Source organism: Triturus cristatus, chromosome 9 (assembly GCF_964204655.1).
Source record: "Triturus cristatus chromosome 9, aTriCri1.1, whole genome shotgun sequence".
NCBI classification, from domain to species: domain Eukaryota; kingdom Metazoa; phylum Chordata; class Amphibia; order Caudata; family Salamandridae; genus Triturus; species Triturus cristatus.
The window spans coordinates 301464540-301481238 of NC_140592.1; the positions used below are offsets into that span (position 1 = coordinate 301464540).

Genomic DNA, 16699 nt, shown 5'->3' on the forward strand with positions numbered 1-16699 from the left:
CCCTCAACTATGCCCTCATATCGTCCCACTGCCCTGCTAAATCTGAACGTGAAGCTTTACTCCTCCATCCTTGCGACACGACTTAACGACCTCATGTCCGACCTTGTACACCCCGATCAATCCGGATTTATCAAGGGCCGACAAACTCATGACAACACCAGACGCAAAGTACATTTGATAGAGAAAGCCACCAAATAACGAATTCCCGCTGTACTGGTGGGACTAGATGCCAAGAAGGCCTTTGACAGGGTAGACTGGTCGTTCCTTTTTAGCACACTCACAAGCTTCAGGTTTGCAGCTAAATTTATTAACATGAACCGGGCTAACTACGTCCCACCATGTTCCAGAGTGCAAGTCAATGGGATGCTATCAACCCCCTTCCTCCACACTAGAGGCACTCATCAGGGGTGCCCGCTCTCGCCCGTACTATTCGCTCTTAGCATCGAGCCCTTGGCGATGACTATCAGAGCCAACCCAGAGATTCAGAGAATCCTCTCTAGTGGTGACTCGCACAAAATCACACTCTTTGCAGATGATGTTCTCTTGTCCCTCTCCGAACCATCTAGGTCCCTTCCATCTTTGCAATTGGAGCTGGGGAGATTAGAGGCCGTGGAGGGCTTCAAGATAAACCTTGGCAAATCATATATACTCAGTCTCACTCTTGCGGAAGTGCGTGAACTGCAGATACACACCCCTCTCCAATGGACCGCTTCCTCAATACAATACTTAGGGATTCAGTTAACACCCCGGGTCGAAGGGCTCTTTAGTGCTAACTTTCTATCCACTCTCACCCGCATCCAAACGGACCTTGCAAGGTGGAAACCTCTCTTCATATCATAGCTTGGCCGCATTCACACTGTTAAAATGACACTCCTTCCTAAGCTCCTATATCTATTCCAAGCTTTACCTATAGACCTAGTGTTGGAGGGAGGCCCACCGGGTAGTCGGGGAGACTATTCCGGCACCTTCCTACCGCAAAGTTATAGCCGAGCGCCGCTGAGAAGCCTCCTCGGGGAGGTCTTTCTCCTATGATCGTACTAGGCCCAGTAACACCACCACACAGGACTCGATAGCAGTTGCGAGATTAGATTCTTTATCGGCAGTAATACGTGCAATATTTACAGAGGGATCGAGGGATCCTGTCAGAGTCTCAGTGTTCGTTCAAGAGGATAGGGTAGCGGGACAGTCTTAGTGCCAGCCAGGCACGGGAGGGCTCTGCGCCAGACCTTGGATGCTGGTCTCAGAGCGGCTCGGATGTGGAGAGCCGCGACGTCGTCTGCAGGGCTCGGATGGTAGTTCCGCTTAGGTCGAGCCGCGACGAGGTCAGCTGGGCTCTGGTGGTAAGGTTCAACCAGGTCGGGCCACGACAGCGTCAGCAGGGCCCCAACGGTTCGTGAAGGTCTTTAAGCACGGTGGAGCCGCGATGTCGTCAGCAGGGCTCAAGGGGTGGTTCAGGGTGAGTCTTCTTCGTAGGGTCAGCCGCGATCCGATCAACAGGGCTCTCGCCTCCAGGATACAACTACTGCCCTGTTGTCGGGTCGCCCCAGATATAGGACGAGAGCCCTTTGATGTCCGGACCCGTGCGCCCGGAGGGGGCGGAGAGGACGGGTAGGGGGCGGCCAGACGCCCAGCAGGAGAGGCGCCAGGCCCCAGAGAGCTGTGGGGTGATCACACCCAGGTGTGGGGAGACGGTAGGGGGTCCCATCGATACTGCCCTCCGCCGAGAGTGGGAAGGGCTCACGTGGTATCCCCCGAGCCAGGGGTTGGCGTCTCGATGTCGGGCCTCGCTGGGACCGAGGCCGGGTAGAGCAGGGTCATACAGGTGGTCACGTGGAGTGACGTGCAATCCAAGATGGAGGAGCCCCGATGTGCATGGGACCTCGTGCGGCTTAGCGTGGGGAAACAGGACCACGCCACGAGGCCGGCTCCCACACGCGTCCCCCCCCCCCCCCAGCTGAAGGCAGGGAGAGTCACCCATCTTCTTGGGGGTTCTCCTCGCCGAGGCGGAAGAATCGGGACAGGCCGTCAGCATTGGCGTGGTCGTTGCCGGGCCGGTGTTCAACAGTGAAGTCCATCCCTTGTAGCGAGATGGACCAGCGTAACAGCTTGGGGTTCTCGCCCCGCATTTGCATGAGCCACCGCAAGGGCCGGTGGTCAGTCTGGACCCTGAAGTGGGTACCGAAAAGGTAGGGCCGGAGCTTCTTGAGAGCCCATACCACAGCGAAGGCCTCCCGCTCGATGGTGCTCCACCTCTGTTCTCGCGGCAGCAGTCGGCGGCTGATAAAGGCCACCGGTCGGTCGAGGCCCTTGGCGTCCAGCTGGGAGAGGACTGCCCCGACCCCGTACTCCGAGGCATCGGTCTGGACTACAAATTCCTTGCTGTAGTCGGGGGCCTGTAGCACAGGGGCAGTGCACATGGCTGCTTTGAGAGTATCAAACGCGGTCTGGCAGCGGGGCGTCCAGTGCACTGCCTTGGGTTGTTTCTTTGAAGTGAGTTCCGTAAGGGGGCCCACAATGCTGCCGTAATCCTTTATGAAGCGTCGGTAGTAGCCTGTGAGGCCCAGGAATGCCCGGACAGCGGTTTGGGTGGCGGGGGGCTCCCACGCCTGGATGGCGTCCACTTTTAACCGGAGGGGGGCCACCTGGCCACTCCCCACCTGATGGCCCAGATAGGTCACAGATCCTTGACCGATCTGGCACTTGCTGGCCTTAATTGTGAGGCCGGCTCTTTGGAGAGCGGCCAGGACTTCCCCAAGGTGTCATAGGTGCGCGGCCCAGTGGTCGCTGAAGACAGCAATGTCATCGAGGTAGGCCGCACTGAAGGCTTCGAGACCGGCCAGGACCTTATTTACCAGCCTCTGAAAGGTCGCTGGGGCGTTCTTCATGCCGAAGGGCATCACCCGGAAGTGGTAGTGGCCGTCGGGGGTAGAGAAAGCTGATCGTTCTTGTGCGCCGGGAGTGAGCTTGATCTGCCAGTACCCAGCAGTGAGATCAAAGGTGCTTAGGTAGCGGGCGGCCCCTAAGCGATCAATCAGCTCATCGGCTCGTGGCAAAGGGTGGGCATCGGTCTTGGTAACTGCGTTCAGGCCCCGGTAGTCGACACAGAATCTGAATTCGGGGGCCGTGCCGGGGGCGGTGGCCTTCGGCACCAAGACTACCGGGCTGGCCCACGGGCTGTCGGAAGGCTCGATGACTCCGAGGGCGAGCATCTTGGCGACCTCTGTCTTTATGCAGGCCCGGACTCGGTCAGGCACTCTATAAGTGCGGTGTCGTACAGGGGGGCTATCCCCCGTGTCCACGTCGTGGACGCACCAGGGGGTTACCCCGGGCGTGAGAGAAAAGAGGGCAGCGAAGGGTTGCAGTAGCTTCTGGCAATCATGGCGCTGTTCTGGTGTCAGGGTGGCTGAGAGGTGGACGCCCTCCAAGGAGCCGTCTTGGCTCGAGGACCCCAGGAGGTCTGGTAAGGGCTCGGAGTCACTTTCACCCCCATCGTCGGTAGCCAGTAGTAAGCTTAGTTCAGTTCGGGCAAAATGGGGCTTGAGCCGGTTGGCGTGCAGGACCCTGAGGGGGTTCCTCGGAGACTCCATATCGACCAGGTACGTGACGGGGCTCTTCCTTTCAACTATCTTGAAGGGCCCGGTCCACTTGTCCTGCAGGGCGCAGGGGTCCACGGGTGACATGAGCCAGACTTGCTGGCCCGGCTCAAACTCGACGGCTGAGGCATTCTCGTCATACCAGCGTTTCATATCTTCTTGGCTGGCTTCAAGGTTGGCTTCTGCCAGGGCACGGAACTTTCGAGTCTGGTTCCGCAAGGTCAGGAGGTACCGGTAGACGTCGGGCGGGGCACTCAGGACGTTCGCCTCCCAACCCTCCTTGACCAGGCTGAGGGGCCCTCGGACGGGGTGCCCATACAACAGTTCGAAGGGGCTGAAGCCCAGGGACTTCTGTGGTACCTCCCGGTAGGCGAACAGGAGGCAGGGCAACAGGACATCCCATCTCCTCCTGAGGGGCTCTTCCAGGCCCTTGATCATCCCCTTCAGGGTTCGGTTGAACCGCTCGACCAGTCCGTTCCCCTGGGGGTGGTAAGGGGTGGTGAATTTATAGGTGACCCCACATTGTTGCCAGAGGGATCTCATGTACTTCGAGATAAAGTTCGTCCCCCTGTCGCTCACCACTTCTCGGGGGAACCCCACCCTGGAGAAGATGCCCATCAGGGCCCGGCCCACCACTGGAGCGGTCACAGTTCGGAGGGGAACAGCTTCTGGGTACCGGGTGGCGTGGTTGACCAGTACCAGGATGAAGCGGTGGCCCAGGGCGGTCCGGGGGTCGAGGGGCCCCACGATGTCTATCCCCACTCGTTCGAACGGGGTGTGGACGGCTGGAAATGGTTGCATGGGGGCTTTCACGCGTCCCCCAGTCTTCCCGCTAGCTTGGCAGGTCGGGCAGGACCGGCAGTGCTGGTCCACGTCTCGTCTCATTCGGGGCCAATAGAAATGGGTCACGAGGCGGCTGTACGTCTTGTCCCGCCCGAGATGTCCGGCGAGGGGCACGTCATGTGCCAGGTTCAACAGGAATTCTCGAAATCGGAGGGGGACCACCAGCACCCGGCTGGCCCCTAGTTCGGCGACTTTCTGCTCGCTATACAATAAGTCATTGTCCCAATAGACCCAGTGGGTTCCCGAGGGGTCCCCCGCAGCCTGGGCGGCCGCCTGCTGTCGGGCCCCCTCGAGGGACGGGCAGCCCTTCTGTTCTTGCTGGAATTGTTCACGGGTGGGGCCCCCGTCGTGGTGCCACTGGGCCAGCTCGGGGATCTCGCTGAGGGGAGCGGCCTCGTTGGAAGAAAGTTCGGAGGGCCCGGCCTCCTCGTCAGGTTCCTCCGGGCTGGAGGAGGTGGATGGTTCGGGGCCCGCCGGTTTGTCGGGGGCCGGGGCCGCAGCTGGCTGGACGGTCATGGACCGAGTGGTGGCGCAGGCCCACTCGGGTAGTCCTAGCATCCCCAGATGCTCTCGGCGCTCCACCTGGGCCCAGGGGGAGCTCTCTAGGTCGTTCCCCAGGAGGCAGTCCACCGGGGCGTCGTCGCGGACAGTCACTTTTAGGGTGCCGGACACTCCTCCCCACTCGAAGGGGATTCGGGCCATCCGGCACATGCTCTCGGTGTTGTCGGCGGTCCGGACAGGGCAGAGGACATGTGGTAGGATCTGTTCGGGGGTCACCAGATGGCAGCGGACAGCGGTCACACTGGCCCCAGTGTCCCGGAGGGCCTCTCGTGCTCGAGGGTTAGCCGTCTCTCCTCTAGCTCCCGATGCCTTTTCTTCTCCTCGATTTCTTCTTGTAGTCGTAGTTGCTCCAGGGCTATCTTTTTCTCCGCCAGTAGGAGCTCACCGTCCAGCCGGAGTCGGGCAAGATCCATTTCGTGTGTCCGGGCCCTTTCCCGTTCTCGTATCTCTTCGGGGGAAAGGCTGGTGTCTGGGATGGTTCGCTCCCCGTTTGTCGGGCCGTGGTCGGCAGGTTCCGTCCCGGGCCGAGGTCCCTTCGGCTCGGGGTGGAGGGGTCTCGGGTTCTGCCCAGGCTTTCAGGGCTTTCTGCATTTCCTCCTTGGTGCCCAATCCTGTGGTTGGGATCCCTTTGTCTTTGCAGAATTGTTTGAGTTCCTTGTGGGTGTATTCCTCCAGTTTCTCCAACTGGAAGGTTGCGGCCATGGTTGCTTCTTGGCCATCCATGGTTCCCTTTTTCTCTTCTCGTCTGGTCAGGTAGTGGTTGCGTTACTTGATTGTACGATTGCGTTTGCTCGGATCCCGCCGCTGGCCACCAAATGTTGGAGGGAGGCCCACCGGGTAGTCGGGGAGACTATTCCGGCACCTTCCTACCGCAAAGTTATAGCCGAGCGCCGCTGAGAAGCCTCCTCGGGGAGGTCTTTCTCCTATGATCGTACTAGGCCCAGTAACACCACCACACAGGACTCAATAGCAGTTGCGAGATTAGATTCTTTATCGGCAGTAATACGTGCAATATTTACAGAGGGCTCGAGGGATCCTGTCAGAGTCTCAGTGTTCGTTCAAGAGGATAGGGTAGCGGGACAGTCTTAGTGCCAGCCAGGCACGGGAGGGCTCTGCGCCAGACCTTGGATGCTGGTCTCAGAGCGGCTCGGACGTGGAGAGCCGCGACGTCGTCTGCAGGGCTCGGATGGTAGTTCCGCTTAGGTCGAGCCGCGACGAGGTCAGCTGGGCTCTGGTGGTAAGGTTCAACAAGGTCGGGCCGCGACCGCGCCAGCAGGGCCCCAACGGTTCGTAAAGGTCTTTAAGCACGGTGGAGCCGCGACGTCGTCAGCAGGGCTCAAGGGGTGGTTCAGGGTGAGTCTTCTTCGTAGGGTCAGCCGCGATCCGATCAGCAGGGCTCTCGACTCCAGGATACAACTACTGCCCTGTTGTTGGGTCGCCCCAGATATAGGACGAGAGCCCTTTGATGTCCGGACCCGTGCGCCCGGAGGGGGCGGAGAGGACGGGTAGGGGGCGGCCAGACGCCCAGCAGGAGAGGCGCCAGGCCCCAGAGAGCTGTGGGGTGATCACACCCAGGTGTGGAGAGACGGTAGGGGGTCCCATCGATACTGCCCTCCGCCGAGAGTGGGAAGGGCTCACGTGGTATCCCCCGAGCCAGGGGTTGGTGTCTCGATGTCGGGCCTCGCTGGGACCGAGGCCGGGTAGAGCAGGGTCATACAGGTGGTCACGTGGAGTGACGTGCAATCCAAGATGGAGGAGCCCCGATGTGCATGGGACCTCGTGCGGCTTAGCGCGGGGAAACAGGACCACACCACGAGGCCGGCTCCCACACCTAGTAAGAGACTTTCTTCGCAGGGTTAAATCCATGATTCTCCACTACATCTGGCAGAGGGGACGAGCTTGCTTCTCCTTGACAATAATACGTTGTGAGAAAGTGGCTCTGTATATACTGTTCCTTAATAGGTACAGGGTGTACAGAGTCCACAGTCCCCCAGGGTTTGACAGAGGTTAAAGTTAGATATAACCTTACTCTCTAAAGTGGTAGCTTGGTCGAGCAGTAAGGCAGTATCAGAGGACAGTGTCTCACACACTCAATAACTGAACTCTAGGCCAATGGTTTATATATAAAAAATATATGCGTGTTTTATTTTAGAACCAACACTTGGATTTAAAATATACTTTCTCAGCAGGACATGTTTCATATAAATACTTTTGCAATATGCAATAGACTTTTGTAAACCGTTACAAGTGGTTGCAGTAGGCAACTCTATTTCTAAACACAATACATTGAGCTCAATGGTAAATTCAAGTTATTTGCAACAGATTACTTTTAGGATTACATTTGGAATTCCAGGACTGGATCCTAGATTCAGTCCTGGGTCAGTTCTCAGAATCAAGTGATGAAAGTCGACTTAATTACTGTAATGATTTTTAAATAATATTTAGCTATTTTAAAAGTTGACACTTAGAAAATATTTCAGAGAAAACAGTCAATGATTCCCTATGGAAGAAAATTCAGGTTACAGGTACAGTATGTTCTCGTTACTTTTGTAATCCAGTACTGGGTGCCTAGACTCAGTACTGGGACCTTTATCCAAAACAGGTAAGTAATTACGTTTTCAGATATACGATTTTTGAAGAATATTTAAAGATTGCAGAAATCGACACTTAGAAGAAATTTCACAGAAAAACAGTCAATGGTTTCCTATGGAAGAAAATTGAGTTAAGGGTAAGTACAGTTGTAAGTATTTTTCAGAGTCCGTGCTGGGCACCAAGACCCAGCACTGGGAGCTCACCTAAGAGCAGGTGAGTAAATTCGTTTTTGCTGATTTTTGGTGAATATTTTAAGATTTGAAAAGTCCACACTTAGAAGAAATTTCAGGAAATAGCCAGTCAATGTTACCCTATGAGGAAAATAGAGTTTGCGGTTTAAGGGTAAGTACTCGACTGGCAGAGTTGAGGTTCTGTGCACAGACTCAGGGGTCTCCCAGGGTCAGGTAGGTACAGTTGGTTTACCCCAGCGGCTCTAGGGCGGCCGGGTGCAGAGAGAGTTAGGCCCAATGTTATCCTATGAGGGATAGGGGGGCCTTGTTTGGTGGCTGCTGACTGGCAAGCGACGCGGCTGTGGGAGCTGGGCTCCTGGTCACTTACTCAGGGTAAGTGGGGAAGTAGGTAGGTGTAGAGGTTGCACTGCCAGGGCCACTCGGGCGGCTGGGTGCAGAGGGCTTTTGAGCCTTCGGGCGCTCAATGGATTTCAATGGGAAATCTCTGGTTTCGAAAAAGACTGCAAGCTCGGGGACGAGGACTCTTCAGGTGCCACCACCACTTCGAGAGGTAAGTTGGGTAGTTGGAGGATAGGTAGGTACCCCGGGATTGGGCACAGGGGTGCGTGGGGCGTCGCGTGCAGGGGTGCCTTTTGGTATCGGGAAATCTTACCCTCTGTTAATCGCGGTTGGGGAGGCACCTTGTTCTGAGGCTGCAGGCTTCTTCAGGAGTGTCGAGGGAGGTCCTTGGGTGCCGGACTCGGGGTCACAGTCGCCGTGGGGTCGTCCTCAGGGTCTTTGTTCACTCCGACACTGGCCAGGCTCGGCTGGTGCAGTGTGTGCTGGGTTCGCGGTTCCGGGCTGCTGCCAGGGGTTAGAGATAGGTTTCGAGTAGAGCCTCTACTCATGGGAGTCCCAGGGGCTTAGAGCCAAAAGGTAGCCAGGTCCTCTGGGGTTGGTGAGGTTGCGAGCCACGAGATGCCGGGCTGGAGCAGGAGCAGGTTCAAGGGTCGACAGGCCGGTAGGGCTGGGGCCAAAGCAGTTGGTGCCTTCCTCTTTTCAGCAGCTGCAGGGCAGGTCTTCTTTCTTCTTGCTCTTCGTAGTTTTGAATCTGGAATCTGGGGAAGGAAGGTTCAGGGTGCCCCTAAATACTAGATTTAGGGGCGTTACAGGTAGGTGAAGGGCAGGGACCAATGGGTCCCCGTCCTGGGGTGTGTACACCCCCTTTCTGCCCCTTCCCTGTGGGAGGGGGGCAGTAGCCTAGTCCTGATAGGGTAGGGCTCCCCATCTTCAAGACGGCGAGAGCCCGGAGATGTGCTTCACCTCGCCTCCCCCACCTGAGGGGTGGGGTTGGCAGGCTGGCACATCCCCTGTCCTTATTTGGGGTTTCTGGCCAAAGCTTCCCGCCAGAGTGGGGGGTTGCAGGGGCCTGGGGAAGCTCACAGAGGCGGCATGCCTTTGAAGCTTCCCCCTGCTCATCCTGGGGGAGGAGATTTAGCACCTTGCCCAGGATGTGCATTGTTGCAGGACCAGGAGAGCAGGGGCTCTCCTACCCAGGGGTCCAGCAACATGTCTGCTGGGTGGCAGCCTAGGCAGCCTCAGAGCAGACGTGGATTTGTAGGATAGGTTTAAGGGGGCACCTCTAAGATGCCCTCTGGGGTCCTGGGTACATTAAATCCCACACTGGCATCAGTGTGGGTTTAATGTGCTGAGAAGTTTGATACCAAACTTCTCAGTCTTTAGTGTTGCCATTATGGTGCTGTGGAGCTCGTGATGAATGTATTTGATGTATAAGTCACGTTAAAATGATTGGGTGATGTTAAGTGGGTATTCAGCAATGCGGGCATGTTTAGGTAGGTTTTACATCGAGGAGGAGAGGGGGAGGTCACCGTGCTGAATTGACTTTTCACAGTGGGGTAAAGGTTAATCAGGTAGTTAGAGGGATTGATTTTGCAGGTTATTATTCGCTATGTTGCAAATATTTTTACGTGTGATGATATGGATAATGAATATGGGTTTAATTTTTTTGTAACCAGCTTCCCCTGACGAAGGGCAATTAAGATGCCCGAAATGCATTGGGAATAAAAAGATTTTTGCTGCAATCCATGAATTGAATGTCCTGTCGCAATGTAGTAAGAGGCCTGGATGGGCACAACTATTTTGTGTGAAGCTTATGGATATTTGGATAACTTCATCGTTACAAATCAAGTCAAGTTTGAAAAACAATAATAAATGAACAATTATTTGAAAAATTTGAAAAGTTTGGAACACAGTACATAGGCTGCACGTTGTTGATTGTTACACAGGGCTGTGTGCCATGTCGACTTTGTTTTTGTCTTGCACCCAAACACTCAGCCTGTAAAGGCAGTGTGTGTGTAAGGGTACAGGGCCTCTAAGGGTGGCACAAGGAGTGCTACAGCTCTTAGAGGCCCCACAGGTGCGGGAGGCGGCCACCCTCCCCCCCCCCCCCCCCCCACGAAATTCAAGACTTTCATTTCAAAAGCCACCACCATGAGAGGGGTAATCTTACTCCTATATAATTACCTTCTCACCACTACACACTCCCCACGGCCACGCTACATGAACATGTGGAAGGGCATACTTCAGTGGGATATCTCAGATGGGGAATGATCACGGCTTTGGACTGACATCACAAGATTGATTGAATCTCTATGGAGTGATTACTCCATAGAGCTGCGGGAAGCCCATCTCAAAACTATGATGGATTGGTACCTTCACCCCTCCAAGCTCAAACAGATCTTCCCAACACCTCTGATAGATGCTGGAGGGGATCCTGGCTCCTAGGCGACTTCAAACATATATGGTGGAATTGCCCTACTATAAGCCCATTCTGGGAAGAAAATCTAACACACATGAAAGATATGTTAGAATACCCTATCCCGGCTTCCATGGCAGAGACCCTTTTAGGTCTCCGTGACCCAGCCCTTGAACACTAGACCCGCGCGGACAAAGCGATCATGTGGTTATGTATAGGTGCAGCCTGTAAACGGAAAGAAGCCCTGGTACTCTAGTCTATGGAAGTTGCTCAGCCGTAAAAGAATGTCTGATATCTTCCGGGACAACTATAACAATTTTGAATACAAATGGGGACCATTGGTTACCTTTCTCTCGCGTGGTTTGCCCCTGGCTGTCTGTCCTCCCTCTATCAGAGAAAATGCATCTCTTTAAATTTTGAACCACCTACGGCTACTCACCGTCGAGCACACCAGTACGATCGAGCCGCCACCATCGTTTGTGTGTGGGGTTGGGTTTTTGTTACAGATTTTCAGGGCATTGTTTCTTAGGCGAATTTACTTATCTTACATTGCTCCTTCCCGTTGGAAGGGTATGACAGAAGCCCATCACAAAAGAAAGATGGGTTGAACAGTTGATTTCGTCTTTAATGGACATTGAGAAATGGACCGAGCCTTTATACCGTTATAAAACTGTACCCCCCATATTTGCACCACCCTATGAAATACTGGCCACGACATTGGCTATATAATGTGCCACTGCTCAAACCCTTATTGTGCTTTCTTTACAAGAGCTCACTGCGATACATTTTCAATAAACATAAGTTTGACAAAAAAAGCTTAACCTTTTGGTAAAGTGAATTGGAAATCATCCCTCTGGGTCAACTAAACAACCCTGCCGTCATCGGCCTGGGGGCTAAGCTAATAGTCTGGAGGCTGCCCTGTTCACTTGGGTTGAATCAGTTTTAGCACAGCATTTCAGTAACATTAAGCATATGAAATAAAATAACAAGCAATCTAATATTCAAACACTTTGGAGGCTCTTGGCGTAGTCCCTCCGGCACGCCTGGGGAGGCATAGTTAAAGGTATGTCTGACACATGAAATGATTAGTCGTTGCTAAGATAGGGCCCCAACGCGGAACAAGGCGAGGCCGTCTGGGATGCCACACCTGTTAAGCAAAGTTCAACGCAGAATTGGCATCAGTGAAGTGCATTTTATCATTGAAGGAGATCCTGATCGTAGCTGGATACAGACAAGCATATGGTATATCTGCTTCTAGAATTTATTTGGCAGGTAGAAAGTCTTGGCGGGTAGGCTGGACTGATAAGGTAAAGTCTAGGTAGAATGATATGTTGTCACCCTGGTATTGTATCGGCCCACGTTAGCGAGCTTGTCTCAGGATGGTCTCATGGTCCTGATAATTCAACAGATGGGCGACTTTATGGTGCGCCGAAGCACCCGCAGGGGGGTTAGGACCAAGGGAGCGATGGTCTCTCTCCACAGTAAAGACAGCCGAGAGATCATTTCCAAAATGATCACACGACAGGGTCTCGACATAGAACTCCTTTCTTGAGATGGCTGTGGTTTCTGAAATCCCAGTTATGCGAAGATTAACTCCAGAGCTTGCCTTTAAAACTTCGTTTTTAGCTTTAAGGTCGAGTACCCTAACCATCCGCAGTAAATGTCCCTTTGATTCTGCTTGGATGTCATCTGCATTTGACACTGTTCTCCAACTGGTCCAGTCACGTTTCAGGTGTATCAACACATTGCTTTACATGGTCTAAGTGGCATGTAAGAAGGTCAAGTTCAGCATCAATCGTTGTTAAGCTTGTTTTCACCTGCATGAGTAACGCTTGGAGATCAGCGTCTTGTGTGTCACTTACTTCCTGCTGCGTAGCAGTGAGGTCAGTACCCTGGCCAGCCTGGTGAGTATGGCAACGCCCCTTGAAGGAGAGCTTGGACTGTTTAATGGCAAGTACCTCATATTCCACGTATTCCATGCCCTCCTACCTGTGCTATCCATCTAAGCTTTCAACTGACTTCACCAGCTAGGGGGAAAGGGAATTGGTATAAAGAAGAGACAACTCTGAGACCTCTTGCGCCCTCACTCTCTATTGAACCTTCGATGGACGTTCTGCATTTAGAAAACGATTCTGGTTCCAGGTGGGAGAGTTCCTAATGCACATAGTGAAGAAAAGGAGACACAGCATGGATAACTCCCTAATCAAATACTGACTCTAAATGTATACCTTTGAAATAATGAGCTCCATTCCCTACCAGAGTCTTGCAGGAGTAATGCTGCTCTTCTGTAATTAAAACTGCTTCACTAATAACAATTTACTGTGTAAAGATTACAGTTCCGACAAGGACGTTGGTAGATAATAGTTCAGTTAATTTTTCAGTCAAATCTCTCTTTAATAAGGAAGAGCTTGTTCTCTGCAGAGGAAATTTCTATTCCAATGTTCTCTGAAGAGACGGTACCAATAAGAGCGCGCAAAAAGGAACAGGAAAGGAAAAGGAAGGAACGAAAGGCATAAAAAGGAACGCTCAGGGAGGCAGAGGCAAACTGAGACGGGTAGAGGCAGCGCCCTTACTGCATAGTTGAGGAAGTTCACAGGAAGCTGCTTACACAGGAACGTAATTTGTAGAATGAAGAATCTTACTTATCGTGGATTCAGAGAACACCCGGTTCCACTTCTGACGTCTGACTGGTTCGTCCTATGAATGCATTGGAAACTCACTGAGCGGGTTCTGTGGAGACGCCGCTCAGGAGTCTCCCGTCGAATCTGCGGGACACTGCTTTTCCTTCCACTACCTCAAACTCTCAGAGCAAGTACTGAAAAAAGGCTCACAGGACTAGAGTCAAATCTGCGTAGAGCCGTTTTCCAACAGAAGATATTCTGAAAGGAAAAGGTATATTGGCTGCCAACCGGAGTTTAGAGAAGGAACTCGCGGTATCTTCAACAGCCCTCCAAAACTCTGTTTCCTCATACTAGAGGTTTGAGGAGGAACAGAAAAAAATGTGCTTCGCTTAACAGTTCCAAATTGGAGTGTGCAGAGAAACGCACGCACAAACATCAATGTCTTAAACATTGAGAGATTCACAAGCGAAAGACATTAACAAATAGTACGTAAATGTAGCGGCCATCTTGAAACACCTTTTAGGTTTACTCTAAACTGGCAAGTCTCTCCAGACATTAATCAATGTGGGTTTCACTAGCACTTTGCCCATTCTCCTTATACCCTTATAGTTACTGCTCTGCATTAGGGAAATTACATTGACCAGATTCCTGACACTTCGCATCGTGCTTGCCCATGATGTACAGTTCGAAGTGTAATAGACGGGAGTCTAGCCCAGCCTGGATCTCTACATCCCTGAAAGATTATTGGGAAGTAATTTTAGTAATTTTACTGGCAACTAACAGTGTGTCCATGTGAAGAGAAAGGCAGAGGGTTGGAGAGCACTGCGACACTCTAGGATTCCACCACCACAGGGGCGCAAACACTCTCCATATGGCTAGAGTCAGGTGTACTTAGTCGGTAGATGTTTTAGGGGCCTATGAAATACAGTGGGCAGTTGTGGTAGGCAAAGCCTGCCTGGAGCAATAGATATTGCTGAGGATGTAGGTGTGTCTCAAAACCACTACTCTGTACAGTGGTGTAAGCAATCTGGCAGCCCAAATTTGTTGCATTAATATTGAAAACCACATGTAGAGATGATTGCCAAGTATTTGACGGCCAGTGAGGGCACGTTGGTGGTGCAGTCAATGGAGCCCGGTCGCCCTGTTAACAAGTACACGTGGGTGGTAATGCAGATGACTGGTCAGATTATCTGCCAAATGCAGCCTTGCAGCATTCATAAGTGGGGGTCCCCCAACACTCACCAGGTGACTTCCCTGAAGCAAGGGTGCTGGCCTCCACGCCGCTCCTCCACACAGCACGATCCGCCCCTCAACAGCGGTGGATCAGCTACGCCACGAATGGCTTCTGTGGGCCATGTGCCGCCCTCTCCCAGCACAGCTCTGAGATAATAAGCAAGTTGGGCTGCCTTCACAGGTCACAGAAACTGCTGCAGATGTCGCCCATACCCTCCCTGTAGCCCTAGTCAGATCATCCAGCTCGGCAGCGTGGGCGTCTCCAGCCAAGTGATCTTACTGTGCTCCACAACCCCACGCCAGGCCACAGGTAGGCCAAGTTTTACAACAGTCCCCCCCCCCCACAGGTATCAAAGGATTATCGTGTCCCCAGGTTCCGACAACCGAATCTGGTCGTTTGAGAGGCTTGTGTCTGAGGTACCTGGTAACTGGTGCCCCAAAAATACCCAGTTAATTATTCGGATTTTTAGCTTGCCCGGCAGAGCCCTCTAAGCAGCAGCCATCTTGCTGCTTGAGGAGGCCGTGCCCCCTTGGTTAGAAACCTTAATAGGATCCATGCATATGACCCCACACTGGACTCCAGTGAGTGTATACTTTTCATAAATGCCTAAGTTCGTAATGTTTCCTGAGGTGCCACCTGGGCTAGGGTCAAAACACTCCAGTCACACCTTATGTGAAGTCACAATTAACTGCATTTGGATTCAGTGTCAAACCTTTCCTCTCCCATAGAGAAAGCACACACAAACATGCCAGACTAATTATAGTGGCAAGAAGTTTGCGAAGGATAAATGATGTAGCATTTCTGTAGGAAGCTGGCTCTGTATATACTATACCAAAGTGAGGTAAAGTGTGCACAGAGTTCAGTGGAATCCCAAAGGTAGGCGGAGGTAAAGTTAAATAGCACCTCACTCTCAATTTGTGGTTTTGTGGTTGAGCAGTAAGGCAGTATCAGAGGACAGTGTTAAGCATTTGTTGTACACACTCAGTCAGCAAATTAATTCACACCCTCAGACTGAACTTCAGACCAATTGTTTTTGTATGAAAATATTCTTTTAGTTATTTTATTTTCTAGAACCAAGCAAGCCTGCCACAGGTAAGCAATAAATACTTACCAGTTTGTTAACAGTTTGAATTGTAATTGTATATGCACTTTGTTTGGTCTTACAGTATGGTTGCAGAGAAATACAAAACTTTGTTAATACAGTACATAGACTTGAATGGGCTTTTCAATAAAATACCAGGTAAGTTTCTTTTTAGATTACTTTTCTTACACAGAGTAGTATACCTGGATACTACTCCGAGACATTTCCTGTAAATAGGTAAGTAAAATCGTTTTAGTTAAATAGTACAATTTTAATGAATTTCTTTAGGTTTTCAAACTCCACACTTCGAAACTTTTCCAAGAAAAACAGTCTATGTTATCCTATGGAGGAAAATAGTGGTTCGAGGCATATGAGCTGTAGATCATATGCTGTGCATAGATCGCCATCTAGTGTTGGGTCCGGATGAAGAAGTATTTTCCAGTCACGAGGTAGGTAAGTCCTCCTTTCGGTGACAGTGCGCATGGGCATCGACTCCATTGTTAGATTGTTTTTTTCCGCCATAGGGTTTGGATGTGATTTGTTGGGTTCCGTTTTGGCACCATTCTTCGGGCCCCCTTGGACGCGCAATCCACTAGCCTCGACGGTATTGTTTATCGATCGCGTTTCCCTTTCTCCGCATATCATTTACACTCGCAAACCTTCGATCGGAAAATTTGTGGAAGGCCGTTGGGCCTACCTGCGCCGGGGTTGGTAGCAATCGATGGAACGGACTCCATTCAAGTTTTGTCCAGGGTACCGCTCAAAGTTTCCGCGCACCGACTTGGACAAAGTGTGCAACTTTTGCCTATCCCCGGAACACGACGAGAAGGACTGAGACATGTGTCGGTCGTTTCGATCGAAGATGCTCCGTGACAGTCTGGCTCGACGTCACGAAATGTACCAACAAAGTGGCTCCACTCCGGATCTCCTCAGAGACGAGTCCAAACAAGAAGAATTTCAACCGCAGGAAGCCGAATTGGAGGAGCAACACATCTGTGTCTGAAGCAGTCTCTGATGCTGAAGACCTCACACCGGGACAATGGATCGTGAGTAAAGAGACTTCCCTCCCCTACCATCTCCCCCATAAAAAGGCTCCGGTCCCTCCTCTGCCCTTGGGCCAAGGTCGGCACCGAGAAAAGGTTTCAAGCGACCCGCCTTTGAGTTCGACACCAAAACATAAACAGCCTTCCGACTCGTGCTCTACTCGTCCCCACCCCGGTGCCGACCT

General features: G+C 52.3%; 1 protein-coding gene across 1 annotated transcript in view; it reads left to right on the forward strand.

Moving 5' to 3' along the window:
• LOC146797775 (protein Smaug homolog 2-like) overlaps positions 1-16699 on the forward strand; it is an 898446-nt gene that overhangs the window by 708807 nt on the left and 172940 nt on the right. The gene's annotated exons all lie outside the window — the stretch shown is intronic.